This window comes from Balaenoptera borealis (assembly GCF_965194805.1).
Source record: "Balaenoptera borealis genome assembly, chromosome: 14".
NCBI classification, from domain to species: domain Eukaryota; kingdom Metazoa; phylum Chordata; class Mammalia; order Artiodactyla; family Balaenopteridae; genus Balaenoptera; species Balaenoptera borealis.
Genome location: NC_138875.1, coordinates 63,382,163 through 63,401,707, shown reverse-complemented (window position 1 = coordinate 63,401,707; position 19,545 = coordinate 63,382,163). Strand labels below are relative to the sequence as shown.

General features: G+C 46.7%; 1 protein-coding gene across 1 annotated transcript in view; it reads right to left on the bottom strand.

Annotated features, from left to right (window-relative positions):
• Window positions 1-19,545, bottom strand: part of LDLRAD4 (low density lipoprotein receptor class A domain containing 4) — a 303,264-nt gene that overhangs the window by 249,315 nt on the left and 34,404 nt on the right. The window contains 1 exon segment of the mRNA XM_082355017.1: window positions 10,555-10,646. The gene's annotated coding sequence lies outside the window, so the exon portion shown is untranslated.

Below are 19,545 nucleotides of genomic sequence, written 5' to 3'. Positions count from 1 at the left end.
ACCTCACTTCCTTATCACCTGCTGAGCCCTTGACGGCACACAACTAGTGCATGAGGACTGACTAAACTAAAACACCCAACGTTGAGCATTTCTTTTTGGTAGCCTAGAAGGGAAAATTTTATTTTACTGGGTATTTTCCAAAATTTCATCTGATTGGCTCAAAAGTACCATAATCAGCTAGACCGACAGATCTTGGGGCAATATTTCCCTGGTAAACAGGAAATGCCCTATGCTGTGGCCTCTACTTGGGACACCCTGTCCACCTCAAGCATAAAAAACACAATTTTCAAAAACAGAATTGTAAGCTTAAGAATGGAAGAGAAAGTTACACTGGCCATGAGATGACACACTTTTATTCCTCAGAAACACTGCTTTGTCAAAATTCAGTAATTCTTAAAGATAAACCACATTTACATTGAATGTGACGCTCACTGTTCCCAAGAATCCTAAGATCTTAGTGGCTAAGGTATGGAACAGAGCAGCTGCGATTCAGACCAGGCCAGTCTACAGGGTCTGCTGTGGGAGAAAGAAGGGCTGAGCCTGAGGTGAGGCAAAAGGTGCCCGAGGGCCCCACAGAGCTGAGCCGGGTCCCTGCAGCTCCATTCGAGGGCGCTGCGACCGCGAGCAAATCGCCGCACCTGCCCGAGCCACAGCCTCTCCAACCACTTCATTCCATTTGTAAAAGGCCTTTGCCGGGACTAATACTGTATGGTTTCAATCAAGTACGCAGTAATTATTTGCTAAGTGAATGCATGAGTGAACATACAAAAAGAATGAAAAAACTAACAGCCGATTTTGCCTTCAGATGCCTCTCCTGGTGGCAGAGGTGCTTTGCTGCCGATTATACTGTTCATCATTCTGTTTCCTGGAGCACAAGAGGCTGAGCCTGAGTTGAGAGGTGTGAGGACTTCTGTGAACACAGACTGGCTGGGGGAGGAGGAGGAGCAGGGTGTTCACGCACCTCCTCGCACATACTTCCTGGAGGGGCCCAAACTCCATCCAGGCTTGATACACAGTCCCTTTCAGTTTTGTTTAGGTTTTTATTGCCTGGAAACTGAGAAAATACCTCAGAATTTAGTTAGCCTCAGGAAATTAAAATCCCTGTGTGTCACAACAGGTCCAGATGTGGCCCCTGCGTGGGCTGACTTTCTCAGGGGGCCGCAGTGCAGAGCGAGGCCTCCGATTTGCCCACTGGTGCTGGCAGTGACAGTCCTTATGCCAGTGACTATACCCTCCTATAGTCTTACAGGCCTACCTTAGAGGCAAAGGTTTGGTATAAATCAGCTACGGTTTAAATTTAGGAATAAGAGACTTTTTCATTTTTGTGGTATACTGTAACTTCTTAGAATATACAGAGCGTTTGACTTTTACTTAGTTTTATATCTCACTAAGTGCTTTGCTGCTGCCCACGAATAAGCAGTAGGTCACACATCTGATGGTAGACAACAGAACTCTTTCAAGATACCCTGATTTTGCTTCTTATAAAAAAAGAAAATATACACACACTCATACAGAAATAAGGCATAAAAAGATGCCTAAAACAAACCCTTATCTTTTTTAAGAATACTTGCCTGGAGAATAAATAAAGAAAATGATAAAACTGAAGAAAGCAAATAAATAGAATCTTTAATAGTTATCAATTCTAGCCAAGCAAAGTTTGGATAGTATTCTAATGGCTTCAGGATTATTTTATCCAAAATAAGTTAGATATGCAAAGAAGTAGATGTTGAGATAGTAGGAGAAGACTTAGAATATAAAGAATATAAACATAATCAGATTAATGAAGAAGCTGCTGAAAATTCTCCAGAGAAACAGGACCAATAGGACACACACACACACACACACACACACACACAAAGAGAGGGGAGAGAGAGAGATTTATTATGAGGAGCTGGCTCACACAATTACGGTGGCTGAGAAGTCCCTCGATCTGCCGTCTGCAAGCTGCAGACCCAGGGAAGCCAGTGGTGTCAAAGGCCTGAAAACAGGCGAGCCGACGGTGTAAACCCCAGTCCCAGGGCAGGATGTCACACCTGAAGCAGGCAGGCAGGAAGCAAGAGGGCCAAATTCTCCTTTCCTCCACCTTCTGTTCTATGCAGGCCTTCAACGGACTGGACAATGTCCACCCACACTGGGGAGGCCATCTACTGAGTCTGACTCATCTGGAAACACTCTCACAGACACACCCAGAAATGTTTAATCTGCCCACCTGCAGACTACAATGCGTGCTTTAAGACCCACTTCACACGTCACCACCTCCGTGAGTGTATCCACAAACCTTCCCAGTAGGGTGTACACGGCCCTCTCTGCCCAGGGCCCCTTCGGCGCCACGTGTTGAGCGCAAGTCACTGTGGACTGTGACCAGGGACATGTTGTGGGTCTCCTCCATCAGATCACGAGTCCCTCTGTGAGGCAGGGCCCGTTTCCCAGTCATCTTTGTGCCCAAGCCCCCCAGAGGGCCAGCACACAGCTGGAGCTCTGATGTGGGTTAAAGATAAACTTTATCACCAACAGCTGGTCGTGACCCTGCTCATTGTCCCACTGCTCCTCTTCCAATAACAGCTTCTCTGTCTTGGTGACATAAGCATCTTCCCACACTTTTGAAAGCCAAGGTTTGCCCAGATTGAGACGAACTTCCCTATCCTCTCACCTGTTAGCTTTCTTTCTTGATTTGACCAGGCGATTCATGCTCTAAAGACAATGGAGGCGCAGGAGGCAGGCTCCTGAGGGTGAGGCTCCCACCGTCCACACAGACGGCGCTAACACCGTAGAAAACCTTCCCATTGCACAGGTTTCTAGAAGTCATTCCAGTAAAAGTCTTGTGGAATTCTTATCACAAATAATGTACTGTTATCCATAAAAGGTCACAATTTAAAATTTTTCCAATTTTCAGGAAAAACAAGAGTCTGACCAGAAATTCTCCTGTTTTTCCTTTTTTTTCACATTTCCTGTCCGTCTCCCCATCAGCACCCCTGACAACACAAGAGCAACATGCAGGCCAAGTGGGTTGTTCTTGGAAGTTGGCCCTACCTGGAGTCTTGTCTAAGGAATAATGCTTCACTCAGAACATGTACGAGAGGCCTGCTGGCCCGAATAATATTTATTACCTCTATAGGAAAGGACAGCTCTCAATTCTATTCTTTCACTTCCCTTTAATTAGTTCATATTTTCAAATCTTGTAATTTTAAGATCACCTCCATATTTCAGCATATCTTTCTTTTGGATTCCTAATGGTGTCTAATTGAGAGTGTGCTTTTAAAAATAAGTTTGGGGAGTATTTTTTTAAAATGAGGATACCCAGAGAACTGAAAGCAAGGACTTGAAGCGATATTTGGACACCCATGTTCAGCACAACATCCAAAAGGTGGAAACTACCCAAGTGTCCATCGACGGACAAATGGATAAACGAAATGTGGTCTATATAGACCATGGAATATTATTCAGTCTTAAAAAGGAAGGAAATTCTGACACTTGCGATAACATGGATGAGCCTTGAGGACACTATGCTAAGTAAAGTGAGCCAGTCACAAAAGGACAATACTCTATGATCCCACTTGTATCAGGTCTTGAGCAGTCAAGTTCCTGGAGACAGAAAGTAGAAGTGGTTGCCAGGGGCTGGGAGTGGGGGGAATGGGCGTTAGTGTTTAATGGGAATAGAGTTCAAGTTTTTCAAGACGAAAATAGTTCTGGGGATAGATGGAGGTGATGATTGCACAACAATGTGAATGTACTTAATGCCACTAAACTGTACACTTTAAAATGGTTAAAACATACTGGTTTCCACAGCAACACTACCACTTTTCATTACCAACAGCAGGGCACAGGGTTCCAAATTCTGTTATATATTTTCTACCACACTTCTTGAAAAAGGGGAGCAGCAGAATGTTTGAGAACCAATTAAAGATCAAAAAATAGATAACTGATTTAAACACCACAATACTAAGTGGTAAAAAGTTCTTTTAATGATGACTCAAAAGCATCCTTATATCTTGCAAAGTACTAAAAAATACTTCACAAACCCACCTGAACCTGTAAAACCAATTTTCTCAAATGACTGAAGAATCTCATCACATTCTCTTATTTTTATGAAGTCAACAGGGGTACAGAGAGATGAGGAGTGAGGTGACAGGACGTGTGGCAGCTGCCAGACTAGCACCACAGGAAGCAGAACTCCCTGCCCAGTCACTGCACTGGGCAAACGTGGATCAATCAAAGCAGAGAAATAAAGAAAGCCAAAAGCATCATTATTCTTGGAATATAACTGCATAGGTGAACTATTACAACAGAACAGAACCTGAATATCAGGTAGCAGCTTTGGAACGTTTAAAAAGCAAACGTAGACGCAGGTCGTGTTTGGGACGAGTCCTCCCTGCTCTAATTCGCTCTGGCTCCAGGGCACCCCTGACATCCTGCTCTGGAAGAGAGGTGCCTGGGTAACCTTCCCGGCTCCTCCGGCTCCACCCGAGGACTCAAGAGAAACATTTCTGCTCCCGGTGCACCGTGAGGCCCAGGCAGCATGGGCACCACCCCTGACCTGGCCAAGGCACTCTCGCCCACACAGTCTTCGGGCAGCTGTAACGCTTTGTGTTTGCAAGTGATCTGCACACTTATCCAGCGATCCTGTCCTCCAAAGGCGACTGGCCACTCAGACAGAAGGCGCTGAAGTGGGCACCACTGAACAGCGCCAAAACCACGGCGAGCTGTGGATGAGGAGGTGAAGCACTCGTCGCCTGAGGTTTCCTCCACTGTCCTCTGGACAGCTGCTGGCCAATCATAATCACCCCCAAGCGAGTCGCCAGAAAAACTGTAGAGAACAAGGCACAGCAGATCCAGGGAAAGAGGGGGAAACTGCTGATTAAATGCCGGGCTGAATCCACACAGACCCCAGATGACCTGCGAGCAGCCGGCCCCCCTCCCAAGCGCCAAGCTAGCGAAGGTAACCAAGCACTGGCAAGCGGCCTTCTGCAGGAACCATCCACAACACAATATTACAGGAAGTTCAAGAAGAAAGCCCACAAAGAAAAACCCCAGCAGATGGGGTCCCCTCTTGTGTTGTCACACAATTTACTAAGCGGACCCCTCTCCTCCCTCTGCCTGTCCTCTTCAATCCTGCCAACACCTCCCTCTCCCGACACTCACCATGCTTCCAAAATGATTTTCCCGAGTTAAATGAACTTCACCTCATGCTCTACTGCAAAAGCTCTTAACCTTTCTGGAGGTCAAAATCTTACCGAGAATCCCATCAAAGCCCTGGCCTTCTCTGCAGGAACAGGCACAATTTCCAGAAATTCACATATGTCCTGGGTCCCATGGGGGTTAAAAGCCTCTGTCCCAGTGGTTGCCTCCTTCCATTTCCTTCCTGCATTGAATCTGAGAAACACTGGGCAACCGACCTCCATCTGTAAGAATTATGTAACTCTAACAAATGTCAAGAATCCTTAAGGACTCCTTTTGAAGGGGTGGCCCATCAAACCCACTGGTATTAAGGCTCGAAGGGGAGGCCATCTCACAGAGACTCAGGAGGCCCAGCCAGCCAGACACGCAGCAGCCTTGGAGGACGCCCTCCCAGATCACGACCCCTGTGGCCGGCACCTGCCCTAGCACGTGCACCGGTGTGACTTTGTGGGGATTGCTGAGGCTCCGTCTGCTACAGCTGGCATCCGCAGCCACAGGCACATCCTCACAAGAGCCTGACCTTGGTGATCACATTCACACGTGAGCGCCGTTCACCCGGGTGACACCCGCCGGGGCGGACGGGCAGGAAGACAGATAGGCGCTGCCCCCACCCCACGGGCTGCAGGAGCCGCCTCACCCACACACACAGATCGAGCCCACGAAGCCAAATTTTTGAGCTGCTGCTGAGAATCCCATAAAAAGCAATGCTATTTCTAACCTCCCGCACCATGGAAAAATACACACGCCACCAAGCAACCCAGAATCTCTGAAAGATTTATTTTTATACTCTCCCCCATGCCCCCCACCTTTACCTCCCCAACAAAATTTTTAGGTGGAAAATTTGCTAGCTTTTTAGCAGTTTAACGCTGTGCTAGGCACTGACTGATGAAGTTGCTGTGTTTCAGTTTAAAGCGAAACATAAAGGTGTTTTTCTAATACAACTCTGAATGTCTACTTAATAACAAAATAATACAGTCTAACAATACAAGGACAGCATCCAACACACAGGCAGAGAAAATTCCCAAGTTCCCAGGCCACAGGCAGAAACAGCAGAGGTAACAAGATTCTCTTCCCAGCCTCTAGAAGTGGTGTCCTGCCTGCTGGCCTTCCTCTTTGCATTGCTGGGTTTTCCTAACTCAAACACGACACATGGCATCCCTGATGCCCTTGCTGAGTTCCAATTTTTCTCAGTGCTACTCTTAACCTTAAAGTGGAAGAATGAGGGAAAAGCAGTGAGATGGGGCTCAGATCTGAGTCCCCTGATGCTGCACAGACATGGGGTGGGCAGGAGGAAGGGAGGAGAAAAGAGAGGAAGCAGGAGGTGGAAGGGCCTGAATGAGGCCTAGAGAACCCAGAAACTCTATCACAAGCCAAGAGGGACCCTGGAACTAGTCTACCTGGGATCTGTCCCAGGACCCCTCCCACTGGGAAACTTGGTGTCACTTCCTTGATGACAACCTGGAAGGCCAGAGAGGCACCAACCCACCACTGCCCAGCTTCTCACACAGCCAGGATGTCTTGGTGCAGCCTCTGAATGACCCCAACCTAACTGTAAGGCAGAGTTTAAATCCTCCTTCAGGTTAGGGAATTCCCAGCACAAACCTTTCATGGTTTAATCGACTTTACTGGACACTGGCAAAAATACATCTGGAGAAAATAAGCATTCCTGTAGACAATGTAGACAGCAGAGACCTACACTCAGAGGTGATGCGTCTTCCAACACTACTGATCCTCTGTGATGTACCTTGAAAGTTTAAATTTAACACAAAGACAGAAGTTCAGGTCAGGTTGCATCACCTGTATCTAAGGTTATTTTCTGACTGCTAGAGCATCTCCCCACTGGGACCACAAGTCTCACAATGCAGGACTCCCACTTTGCTCCCTGGTCCTCACCATCCATTTCAGATCCCTTAAGGACCTTGAAGGAAACCAAAAAAAGAGATGGGACTTTCCCCATCTGAACCTTTCTCACCTGTGCTGAGAGCCAACCAGGTCTAAGTCTCACAAAGAGGACAGGAAAAGGTGCAAAAAGCTCGAATTAATGGTTTGTTTACCTCCATCCCAGCAGCTTTGTGCTCGGCCAGGGCACCGGCACTCCACCCACCTGACTCCAGCAAGATGCCCCATGAAATTACTCAGCAAACCTCCTGCAAGAGGACGGAAAGCTCCACCCCTGCTCTCTTCCTCTGATCCGGCCAGCCATGGTCCTTGGGTAACAGCTGGCATTTGGATGGAAAACAATAACTGACATTTCATCAAGCTCCTACTACGCATTGAATGCTGAGTTAGGCATCTTCACAATAATTCCACAAAACAATTACTATCCTACTTAAAGATGAGGAAACCTGAGACTCAGAGGAGGTTAGGACTTGCCAGAGTAACAAAGTGAGTAAAAGCACAGAATTCGAGCCAAAGGCCACGTTTCCAAATATACCTTACAGATATGATAAGGCAAAGAGGGACCTGTCTTCAGATTTATCAAGGAGGTCAAAATTTTGAAACATATTTAATAACAACCTAGACATGGGGACCCAACCTGATTTTAAAACGAAGTCCAAAAAAATCCACTGTACGGTAAGACAGGCACATTCTGCAGTTAACAAAAAGCCCAGAATTCCTTGGGCCTTCCCATCCCAGCAGACAGAGCAGAGTGGTAATGCCTCCAGTCTGTCCTGTCAGCATGTAGGAATGTCTCCCGGGGTCCAGCTGTGAGCTTTAAGGGACAGAATTTTACAAGTTACAGAACAAATATAAATTCCAGGACAATCAGCTGTAAGAACCTATCTTAGAGGTGTGAAAGCTCTTACAACACCTCAGAACCCAAGTATGTGCCTGGAAATGACCTGCACTGCACCAGGTGACATGCAGTTCTCCAGAAAGGAATCTGTTCTTAACCGCTGTTATGTTCAGAAGGAGCAATGCACTTTACTTTTAATTTAAAATCCATATACAGTAATGTAGTCAAGAAAAAGTTTTCCATTACCAATTCTGAAAGTTGCTTAAAATAGATGACAGAATGAGGTAACTCCATATACGGGAGAGAATAGGGTAGTTATATAATTTGCAAGATTTCTACTTCTGTCAAAATTCTGCAAATCAAGCTGCATAGTCCTTAGGGACAGAGTCCAGTGGTGCGTTCAGTTACCCAGTAAAATTCTACATAAAGACAATTCCAGTTTTTGGTGGGCAAAGTCAAAGAGGACTACATCTGAGATGATGATGAGAAACCACGCTGTGCCCACACTCTCTCTGGCTCTGGTGGAGACAAGGTGCCACCTCCCGCTTCGAGCTGGTGGTGGGTATGCCAATTTATGGAAGAAAAATGGCGCACCTCAGCAATACCATGTCTGGGAAGGTAAAGGATTCTCAAACATCATGCTGTCCTGTCAAGTTATGAAGAACCAAGTGAACGAAAATTGTTTCATCAGTCACTGACCACTGGCGAGGCGTGCGGCCTGAGTGCCCCCCAGGGAAGCTTACCACCCACCCTGTGAGAGCCTACTGAATGGGCTCCACGTTTGCAGATCCCTGATTGTGAAATCCACTCAGGAAAGAACTACATAGGAACTGCACCCAACAGTGACTCAAGAGTGTCTGTTAAGTAAGGCATGGTTCTGAGCACCTACAATTTCAGGAAGCTTCCAATCTGTGAAAAGTCCACATAAATTCAAGGGTCTGTGTGCCTTAGTGAGGAAGCACATTAAATCCCTCGTGATTCTCCAACTGCCTCATCTATTTCCAACAAGCACCATGAATAAAAAGGCTCGGGTAAGCTCTGAAAGCCTCCAGGGGGATCTCCATCAATCACTTCCTCTGACAAAAGTCTCACTGAACTCCTAGTTAGCACGCACTGTTTCAAGCCCTGGAGGGAAAAACAAGTGGGAGGTAGGGACATTCTTGCCCTTATAAAGCTTACATTCTAGTAAGGAATATGGCATAAACAATGAGCCATGCCTGGCACATTAAAAATTTAAGAGAGGGACTTCCCTGGTGGTGCAGTGGTTAAGAACCCGCCTGCCAATCCAGGGGACATGGGTTTGAGCCCTGGCCCGGGAAGATCCAACATGCCACGCAGCAATTAAGTCCGTGCGCCACAACTACTGAGCCTGCGCTCTAGAGCCTGCAAGCCACAACTACTGAGCCCGCGTGCCGCAACTACTGAAGCCCGCGCACCTAGAGCCTGCTCCACAACAAGAGAAGCCACTGCAATGAGAAGCCAGCACACCACAACAAGGAGTAGCCCCCACTCGCCACAACTAGAGAAAACCCGCGTGCAGCAACGAAGACCCAACACAGCCAAAAATAAAAAATAAAGAAAATAAATAAATTTTTTAAAAATTTAGGGGAAAAGAACCTTATGTTGTATAGAATTCTTCTTTTACTTTGCTGAAGACTCTCATATATTTCTTCATTTGATGTTCTCCACAGCCTGGCAATTAGGCAGGACAGGAATCACTAAAATACTTAAGAGTTGACAAAACAGAGGCAAAGAGAGGTGAAGAGACATGCTAAAGGGTAAAGCTGGGCAGGCAAGCTGAGGCAGGTAGGATGCTCCTGGTACCACCCCCCGCCAGGCACCTTCACTAACTGTCCCCCACTGGGGCTGGCTCTGAATTGGGCTTTGGGTCTGAGGATGCCCAGAGGTGACCAAAACATGTGTGTCATCTAATCTTCTACTTCCAGATACCCTGAAATTTATACCCCAGGCCACTTACACCCCACCCTTCAAGAAGAAACACACAGGAACACAAACACAGCAAATTAGGAGGTCAACGCCCCCCTACAGTACAGATCACGTGTGCTACCGACACACAGAGAGGAAAACCTGCTCACTTGCTGTTACAACAGCCAGGAGAGAGAGAAGCTGACATCCGTTCAGTGTGCGCTACATGCCAGGTGCTGTATGAAGCATGGTGGCTCATCACGTCCCACGGCAATCCCATGATTATTCCCATTTTATGAAGTTGGAAACCAAGCAGAACAAAACATTTAGAATGAGAAAGAAAGAATCCCATTTCTCACCAATCTTAAACGTTTTTAAACATCTGGGTATTAAATGCTCAGGCTCAGCAATAAATAGAAATTGATTAGCAAGATTATTTTCCTTCAATATTCTAGTAAATCTAGAAATATGTATTTTATATACATTCACAGCCCACTATGAATACACTTGGGTATTAAACAAAAAAGAAAAGTCACATTTAATCTGATATCATGCAACTTTCCTCCAATCAGAAAAAGTTACATTGGGAAGATAGTTTTTGCACCTAGGAGCTGGGACCACTTTCTTGAGAGGGACACAATCTCAGAACAGTCAGTGCTGTGACAAGCTCTGCTTCACAAACATTATCAAAGAGAAGAGTCTCAAGCTCTACTCACCTTTTAAGCTGATACGAAAACTGACACGAGTTCCTGAAAACGGTCCAATCAGGAGATGGCACTTTGATGTTACAGATATAGAACTTGAACTGCTGAAAGGAAAAATAAAGAATTCCAGTGAACCATTTCTTGGTTTCTTTAAGTGTACCATCCCCTTCTCCAAGTTCTGAAAAATACTTGAGGACTGTCACAATAAAAGGCACAGGTACCAAAATGAATAAAATAAGCATCATATAATAAACAGAAGAGAGAAGACCCCCAGCACACAATCTGGGTACGGGGTATAACTGAACTGGGGATAAATTCTCCAGCAGCCACAGGGCCACCAGGTTCTCAGCTTCCAATCAAAGGACACACACTTGTTCCTTCAAAGTCACAGGCTTCTTCTTCAACAAGGGGTCATGAACACATAATTGACAATGTCTTTATTGGATTAGGGATTTTTAAAATTATAGACATCCTAAATATGGCTGTGTCTTAAGAACCCAAAGTATCTGTCGACCACATGGATCCACCGATCCTTAACTATAAAGGGAGGCAGGCCCAGCAGCACTTTTTCCTCCCCTGAAACACATGTTTAATTTTGTGGGAGCAACAGTGACTTAGTGAAGACCCAGCTAAGGTGATAACTTCCGTGATTGTGTCTGCTAGGCGATCTTAACCCCTGCCCTCCACCCTGTTGGTAGGATGTCCTCCCGACTCTGTCTGGTTCCAGTTCACACAATCTGTCACCAGCATCCTCCTCTCAGCCTGATGAGCATGCTGTCCTTCTCGCCACTGCAGGTCATGTCAGGTGACTGTCTCATGCCTGACAAAGCAGTTCCAGGTAAACTCAGTTGGCTCTGCCTCAGATGGCACAAGCACCTCTCAGCATCCAGCTGGCCAAGGTGCAGGATTACACTCTGGTCCAAGGGTGAATAAGCCACCATCTGTCTAGCTTGTGTGCTGCAATGTACTCTCCAGGAGACTTGCCACCCGAAGCATGTTCCTGCCATATGTCACTCCTGAGTGATCAGCCAATGCTAAGACAGCCAGATAAAAAATGACTGCGTCTAGCCAGAGGACCCTGTGAGATTCCTGTGGACGTCCACCCAAAACACATGAGCCAAACACCCCACTGTTTTTACGTAACTCCTTCCTACCAATGTTGTGAACCTACAGACATTACTTTGTCCTCCTGCCTTTTACCTATACTGAGAGAAGAAAAAAACCCACTTTTCACTTTCCGGATGATAGTTTTATTCCTCAACTGGGACTACTCTCATCAGTCTTCCTGGGATTCAAATGCTGATTTCTAGGGAACAGAAGTCAGTGGAATAACCAGAAATGTATGTGGTGGATAGAATTCTAAGGTGACCCCCAGTGGGGCCACACCTTTGCATAATTCCCTCCTCTTGAGTGCAGGCAGAACCAAAAGAACATGAAAAAAGTAATGGGATGAACCAAAAGAACATGACAAAAGTAATGGGATGCCATTCCCTTGATCAGGTTACGCTATGTAAGACTCCACATCAGCCTACTAGAAAGTGAGGGACTCCTTTTCTGGCTTTGAAGAAGTGAGCGGCCATGTCTGAAGGGCCCGTGAGGGGGCCACACAGCAAGGAACTGCAGGGGCCTCTAGGAGCCAAGAACAGTCCCCAGCTGACAGTAGCAAGGAAACAGGGACATCAGACCTACAGCTACAAGGAAGTGAATTCTGCCCACTTAAATGAGCTTAGAAGTGGATTCTTCCCCCACTCACACCTCCAGAAGAGAACACAACTGGGCTAAGAGCTAGTCTGCAGCCTTCTGAGATCCTGAGCAGAGAACCAACTAAGCCATTCCCGCACTCCCAACCCATGGAAACTGTAAAATAATATGTGGGTGTTGGTTTAAGCTATTAAGTTTTTGGTCATTTGTTTTACAGCAATAGTAAATAAATTTAATTTGGCAATTAATTAAATATAGGAGTATATAAAACACATGTGTATATATTAAATGCACACATAACTAACACATCAAAACAGCCCTCCCTACCTGCCTCATCCATCCATAAGCAAAAACTCATTTCTCCTACTTGACTATGAGCTCCTTGTGGGCAAGAACCAACATCACCATGACCCTGGCATCACCAAGACTGTGAAGAGTATGTGGCACGTGGGATGCCCTTAATACATTTTTTTAAATAAGCCAAATTAAAAGAGTTATGATTTGCCAATCTCTGGTTACTGCAATAAGGCCAAAGCAATAGAATTTGTGCAATCCTTCAAAGCAGAGCTCAGAGCTTCAAAATTAATTTCAAAATAGGTCAAAAATACTAAGCCTCATATTCTACCCCCAAATGATGAATGGACAGTTTCTCCGGGACTGGTTATGTCATTTTACCTGTGAACCTGAGTCACTGCTTAGAAATTTTGCTCCGCAGTTACCGCTTTTGCCAAATATCCTTGTCCCTTCTTGGGCATTTAGCTATCAGCTGAAGGTTAAAAACAAAAAAATTCCCTAAGAAAATTTCCAAAGTGAGAATGTGTGAATCACTCTTTTTTTTAAAATAAATTTATTTTTATTTATTTATTTTTGGCTGCGTTGGGTTTTCGTTGCTGTGCGCTGGCTTTCTCTAGTTGCGGTGAGCAGGGGCTACTCCTCGTTGCCATGCGCGGGCTTCTCACTGTGGTGGCTTCTCTTGTTGCGGAACACGGGCTCTAGGTGCGCAGGCTTCAGCAGTTGTGGCGTGCGGGCTTCAGCAGTTGTGGCTCGCGGGGTCTAGAGTGCAGGCTCAGTAGTTGTGGCACACGGGCTTAGTTGCTCCGCGGCATGTGGGATCTTCCCAGACCAAGGCCTGAACCCGTATCCCCTGCAATGGCAGGCGGATTCTTAACCTCTGCGCCACCAGGGAAGCCCATGTGAATCACTTTTAATTTTCCATTTGTATTGATAATTCATTCTCAACCAAAATGGAAAAACCTGTGTAGGTCAAATGCCCTGACTCTAATTCTGAAACAAAATGCTAACGTCAACTTCATGACAACCTATTTCAAAGGTTCTTTAAGATTTTTTATTTTTAAACTGCTGATTTGTAATTCTTTTAAGCAAGATTTTATTTAAGCTCTGCTTAAAATAAAAGTTGAATGCATAAATCATCCAGTTTCTGCTATCCTCGAGAGATAAATTATTGGTTTTTTAATTACAAAGTATATTGCAACTCAAGTTGTGTCTATTTTAGATGTCAAAAGAACTAGTATAATAAAAGTGAGATTTTAAAATATTCAAATCAGTTAAATTACTGAAGGGAGTACAAAATAAAAACTCCATTCATTACAGAAACACATCATACTCTCTTAAAATCTATATTCAAGATCTTATTATAAAAAAAAAATCTTATTATGTATTCCTACTCCCTTATAAATCACTCAGTAAACCTGAACATTATCTCCAACGTTTATCCCTTGGTGCTCAGCCTCTCAGGCAGCAGAATGCTGACACTCAAGCCAAGAAAAACTAAAAACACCAGTTCCATGACATATGAGGCAGAGAATTTCAATAAACTCACCACTTCTCGGCATAATTTTAACTCTCTTGGGCCCATCTCTATGTGTGAAAATAGCCAATGACCCACAGCACGGAACTGGAGGGGTCACTGAGCGACCCCTCCCCAGGCAGAGGAAGAAACAGGCCCAGAGGACAGAACCCACCCAGTTCCCTCCACCCTCAGCTCTAGTAAGTACAGGCCTTTTCCATCATCTCACAAAGCACGGCTCCACACAAAGCCCAATTCAATGCTTCAGAGAAAGAAGGCTGCGCAAGAATATTATGCCCACACCCAGAAAACTAAGCCTTTGGAAGAGTGGTTCACTCAAGAGAATTAGTAAGCACAGGCGCTCACACAAGGTGCCGGCGGCAGTCCTCCTGTACCACGCCCCGTGCTCCGAGCACCTGCGGATGGTCCTGCGGGGCTGAGGATGTCGCCAGCCCCAAACCGCCTCCTGAAAACCACCTCCTGACCCGTTTCCAGCAGTCAGTGGCTGCAGCTGGGGAGCCGGTGAGAAGCAGGGCAGCAGCGGCGGGGCGCTGGCATCCCTGCAGAGGAGCACGCGGACAGGGCCCCTCGCACGGGAGGGGCCCACACGAGGGGCAGAAGGCTGAACTCACGGGGGAAGTGAGGCACGATCCTTCTTAACCCTCACAACCTCCTCGCTTTCTCTAAGGTAACAGAATACTGAGGCTGGGAGAGAAGCCCGGCCGCGGATCCTGGGTCCCAGGAGGAGGGGCCCCTGAGAACACGACGTCCCCGGGGACAAGGGCAGGGTCTCCGCCATGGGCGGCCGGTCTGTGGGACGGGGACGAGCACGAAGCCGTAGGTGTGGACTTCAGTTACGGAGAGACGAGGGAAACAGAAGGCCTCTCCTACCTAAACTGTCGCGGAACACTGAGGCGGCCCGCGGCACGGCACGAACGGACGCAGGACCAGGTGCAGGCCGCATCCGGTCCTCCGACCACGCAAGGGTCGTTTTCTCCCTGGGGCCAAGTTGTTCCAGAGCAAATGGACCGGGGTGGTGCCGGCCTCCCAGGAGCCAAGCCGAGCCCAGGGCAGCCCCTGCACAGGCTGGGCCCACAGCCGGAGCTGCCTCCAGAGGAAGGTCGGGCCATCTCAGAGCAAACGGCCGGTCACCTGAGGCGAAACTGCACAGGATGGTGTCCTGTCTCCGTTCCGCTCTGGACCGACTGCCTCGAGCTGTTCAGAAGCTCCATCGCCCAACCTTACACAGGCCAGAACCACCTGTTAAGGAACCAGGCCATGGCCGCCAGGGAAACGCTGCACTGCGAAGCCACACCATGGCCAACATGGCAGCCAAGCCGCGCTTCTGAGGCGCGCGCAAGCACGCAAACACACGCACGCCCACAAGGGAGTGCGCACACGGGGGCGCGCACGCATTTGCGCACATGCAGCAGGGGCTTAAAAGCCCATAGGGCGGAGGCTTCCAGATCTCAAAAGCGATACATAAACGTTCCGAAGCCAAAAGAACAAAAGTTTTCAGCAAAGCTAGAAAGAGCACCTTAAGGAAACATAAAAAAAGATGCCGGTTTCCTTTAAGTGACATTCTGGTCCAAGGGGGTTATTAGCTTCCTGCTTACAACTGACCCTTGAACAACAGGGATTTGAGCGGCAGGTCCCCTCAAATGCGGGTTTTTTCCAGCTTCCACTTTACAGATCTTTAAGGTCACTAAGTGTGGGGGAAAGTCTGTGTTGGAGTAGAGGTCACAGCGTGAGGAATCAAAAGGAGGAGGGTCCGAGTCCTGATTCCACCCAAACTGTTCATTTTCCTCCCCCTGGCCCATCACCCGTCCACCCCTTTGTTTCGGGGGCAGTTCGCGGGTTGACGCCCCAACCCCAGAAGCTTGATTTCCAAACTCAAGTGAAGAAGAAAGGCAAAGCCCGACGCCTCCACAAAAGATCACCAAGCACTTGAATGGAAGTGTGACGAAGACCACAGGACGTCAAGGTCCTTCTCTGATCTGGAGCCGTGCTGTCTGGTGTCCGGGCCTCCTGGAAGGGCCTCTCGTCCAGCTGTCCTCTGTACAAGAGGCCTTGCACACATCCAAATGCAGATGCTGTGGACCACGTGGGTGGGCCACAGTCCTGACCCCCAAAGGCTGGGTGGGGTTGGGGCCACAGCAGGCTCAACCCAGGCTGGGGAAGCAGCGGCGTTTTGAAGACCCCTTATGTCCCAAACTTCCTGCAACACGCTCTCAGAAAATAAGGAAAACCTAGATTGTCATTTCCCTGAAAACCCAAAATGTAACAGGGGAAGCAGGACAGACACAAGCAAGCCTGTGCTGTCATAATAAAATGTCAAGACCGGTTTTCATAAGCCAGAGGTAAAAACTGTCCTCCATTTTTTACCAACCTCTGTTAATAGTTAACATCCAAAACAAACCCAGTTCTTGGTAGAGAGCTGTTCCTATGAGCCGGGTCCCTGGTCCTGGGAGAGAGCGGATGCTCAACAACAGGAAGAGACGGGAAGCGGGAAGCAGCAACCCGAGCGCGTCCAAACCCACCCGAACCCCTAGACCAGCATCAGGCAGGCAGGTGCACGAGCACCAGATGTGACTCAGCTCCACTTCCACCCCCGGGCACCTGCGGGTGGAAGCGGCCGGGCCGTGGAGGCGCCCGTGCGGGCGGGGTGAGCGGGCGCATCCCCGCAAGGCTGGAAGGAGGCCAGGGGTTGACAGAGGGGTCTTGGGGGGAGGTTCCGGAACAAGGACAGGTGCTGAGCAGAGTGAACGAGGACGAGGGTACCGGAGATGAAGTCGGAGAGGCCGTGGGCCCGGGGCTCGTACGCAGTCGTAGGGACTGGCTTTGACTGGAGAGGAAGGAGGAGCCGTCATTCCACAAGGGCTTCCACACCTCAACACCCGGGCCCTGGGCCAGATGCTGAGGCCACGGGAAGAGGCAAAATCAGGCTCTTCCACCCTCAGTGGCGGCTACGGTCTCCATTCAGTGGGCTGAGTAGTGGGGGCCTGGGAGCCAGCGTCCTGTCGGCTCCTCTCCATCCTTTACTCACACAGATGCTGAGCCTTCACCACAGCAACCAGAGATACAGGAGGTCCTAAAGGTGTCCAAACCAGCATGAAGCAAATTAAGTTCAAGATCATTTTAGTCTTGACTATACCTCACTGAATTCTAAATATTTAAGTCTATCAACGGTAGTATGATAGTTCTGTATTAACTACAAAGGTTTGAAAATCATAACATCCTATTTCCCAACATTTCTGAACAGCAAAATGTTTACTATTCACTGATATCTAGATACGAATTTGTCATTTTGGTAAATCGAGCCAATAATAAACATCTATGCTTGGTCTTTCTCCTTCATTAAACTACATAGACTATATCTTGTAATACTTCCTCCATAACCCCTCCATAATATTAGTCACGTTGTACTTTCATTTTTAATGCAATATATGTGTGCATGTATATGCATACATCCCTATATGCACATGCATAATATATAAATACACATGCATATATATGTATATATATATATATATATATATATATACACATACACTGAGTTGTAATAGTAAATATTTATATATACTTATCACATGTATAGCTTAAAAGTTTCTGAAAATATTCAGCCTTACTATGTGACCTACATTCTATCTTCCATTGCAAGTCACTTTTTTTAATTGCTGGTTGTGAACTAATAAAATGAGTTCATGTCCTGCCAATTAGTTGGGACCGGTAGTTCTCAAACCCTGGTCTGGGCACTTAAATAACTAAGGCACTTAATTAATGACTATTAATGAATGAATAACCCCATGTTCATCACAACATCAGCTGTCCCCTCCTGTCCCCCCTACCCTCCCAACCCACAGAGAAGAGCAAACTCCAGTCTACCAGGAAAACTTTAGGGTGTCCTGAAGGACCATCCTTCACAGCACAGCCCTGCAGACTAACCAGAAAGCAGAAAGGAGCCAAACAGAAGTCACCCATCTGCATGATCTGTGCATAAGCTTTTCACATAAAGTCTGGGATCCAGTATCCTGAAATAACTTAATGAAAACACATTCTACTGCTAAAGGATCTTTGCCTTTGGCTTTCAATGCTTCGATAAACTTGTAAATGGTCATTAAAATAGGCCCAGCAGGGGCACTACTTTGTACCCTAGAGCAGGACAGATTCAGACTCAGCTGGTCTGCAGTGAGCCCCAAGAGTCTGCATTTCTTACAAGCTCCCAGGGGTCCCACCACGGTGACCCAGTAACAAAGCACTAGACAGCCCTGGTCGTTGGCAGGTCAAGATCCCCCCTTAGCCCCCTAATAATATGTGTTCATTGCACAGTGGACCCCTCAGCAGAGAGCACCTGCTTGAAGGCAGGTATTCAGGTGACACCCACAGCATGTTCATGTTGGCTTCAGGTGATGGGAGCGCCACTGGTGGTGATGGAAGGGCCACCTGGCCAGAGTGGAGGTCAGCACCCAGGTGAGGGAGTGAAAGAATGCAGGGCCAGGCCCAGTGCAGAAACCTATAAACCGCCCAAGGATGAAAAGAGACATCTGTTTGGAAGTAACTCAGACACAACAACTCGGATACACTACACGTGAGCCACGTTCCATCAGATGGGCTCGCGAGAGCTGCAGCAGCTGGAAAACGTATGCTGATGATGAAACCATTGTTCAAAGAAACGTCCATCTACCCCATTTTATGTGAAAGAAATACAGATGCTCCCAATACTCCCATGTTAATCAATCATTTTAATTGAAAATAGATACATGGTTCTACTACCTCATTAGAGGTCAAGTTCGTTAGAGGTCAACGTCTGGTGGTAAAGACTGGTTGGTCATCAGCCAACTGCTTATATTCCATTAGATCACAGTTTTTTCTTAAAAAATTACCACACTCCTCTTCATTTTAGACTATTCTTAGAAAATATTTCCCAACATTTTCTCCATGAGATCATCAAAAAGTAACTACTGAAGTTGAAATTCTACCCACTTGGAAGCAACTATTAACCAACTAGAGCCTGGACATACTGTTCTACATGCTACTGAATTAATAAGGGTAAAAATAAAATTCCAGAAAACCTACACAATTCAGCCTTCTCTTATTTGAGGCCATGGAGTCTTTCCTCGTTCTTGCGGGTTTCATTAAACTAAGCACAGGACACTGTAAACTGATTTGCTAGTTTCCATACTTGCTGCCAAATTTCCACTTCTGCAAAACCGATTTCAACCAGAAAAAAAAGTAAAGCTAATCTTCTAGTTCTTCACATGGTCCAATTTATTCAGAATGTGGGGTAAAAAGTTGGAAGAAAGGAAATCAATCGTTGGCAAATAATGCAAATGTTAATTTATTACCTTTATTATTTTAATCACTACATTGTCTCAGATCATTTCCTCCTCTGAGTTCTGGAAAGCTTTAAAAACATGAACACTGCCAAACAATGACCTTGTTATAAGCCAAAGTTCAGTTATTTTAAGGAATTTACTACATTTTAGCTGAAGGAG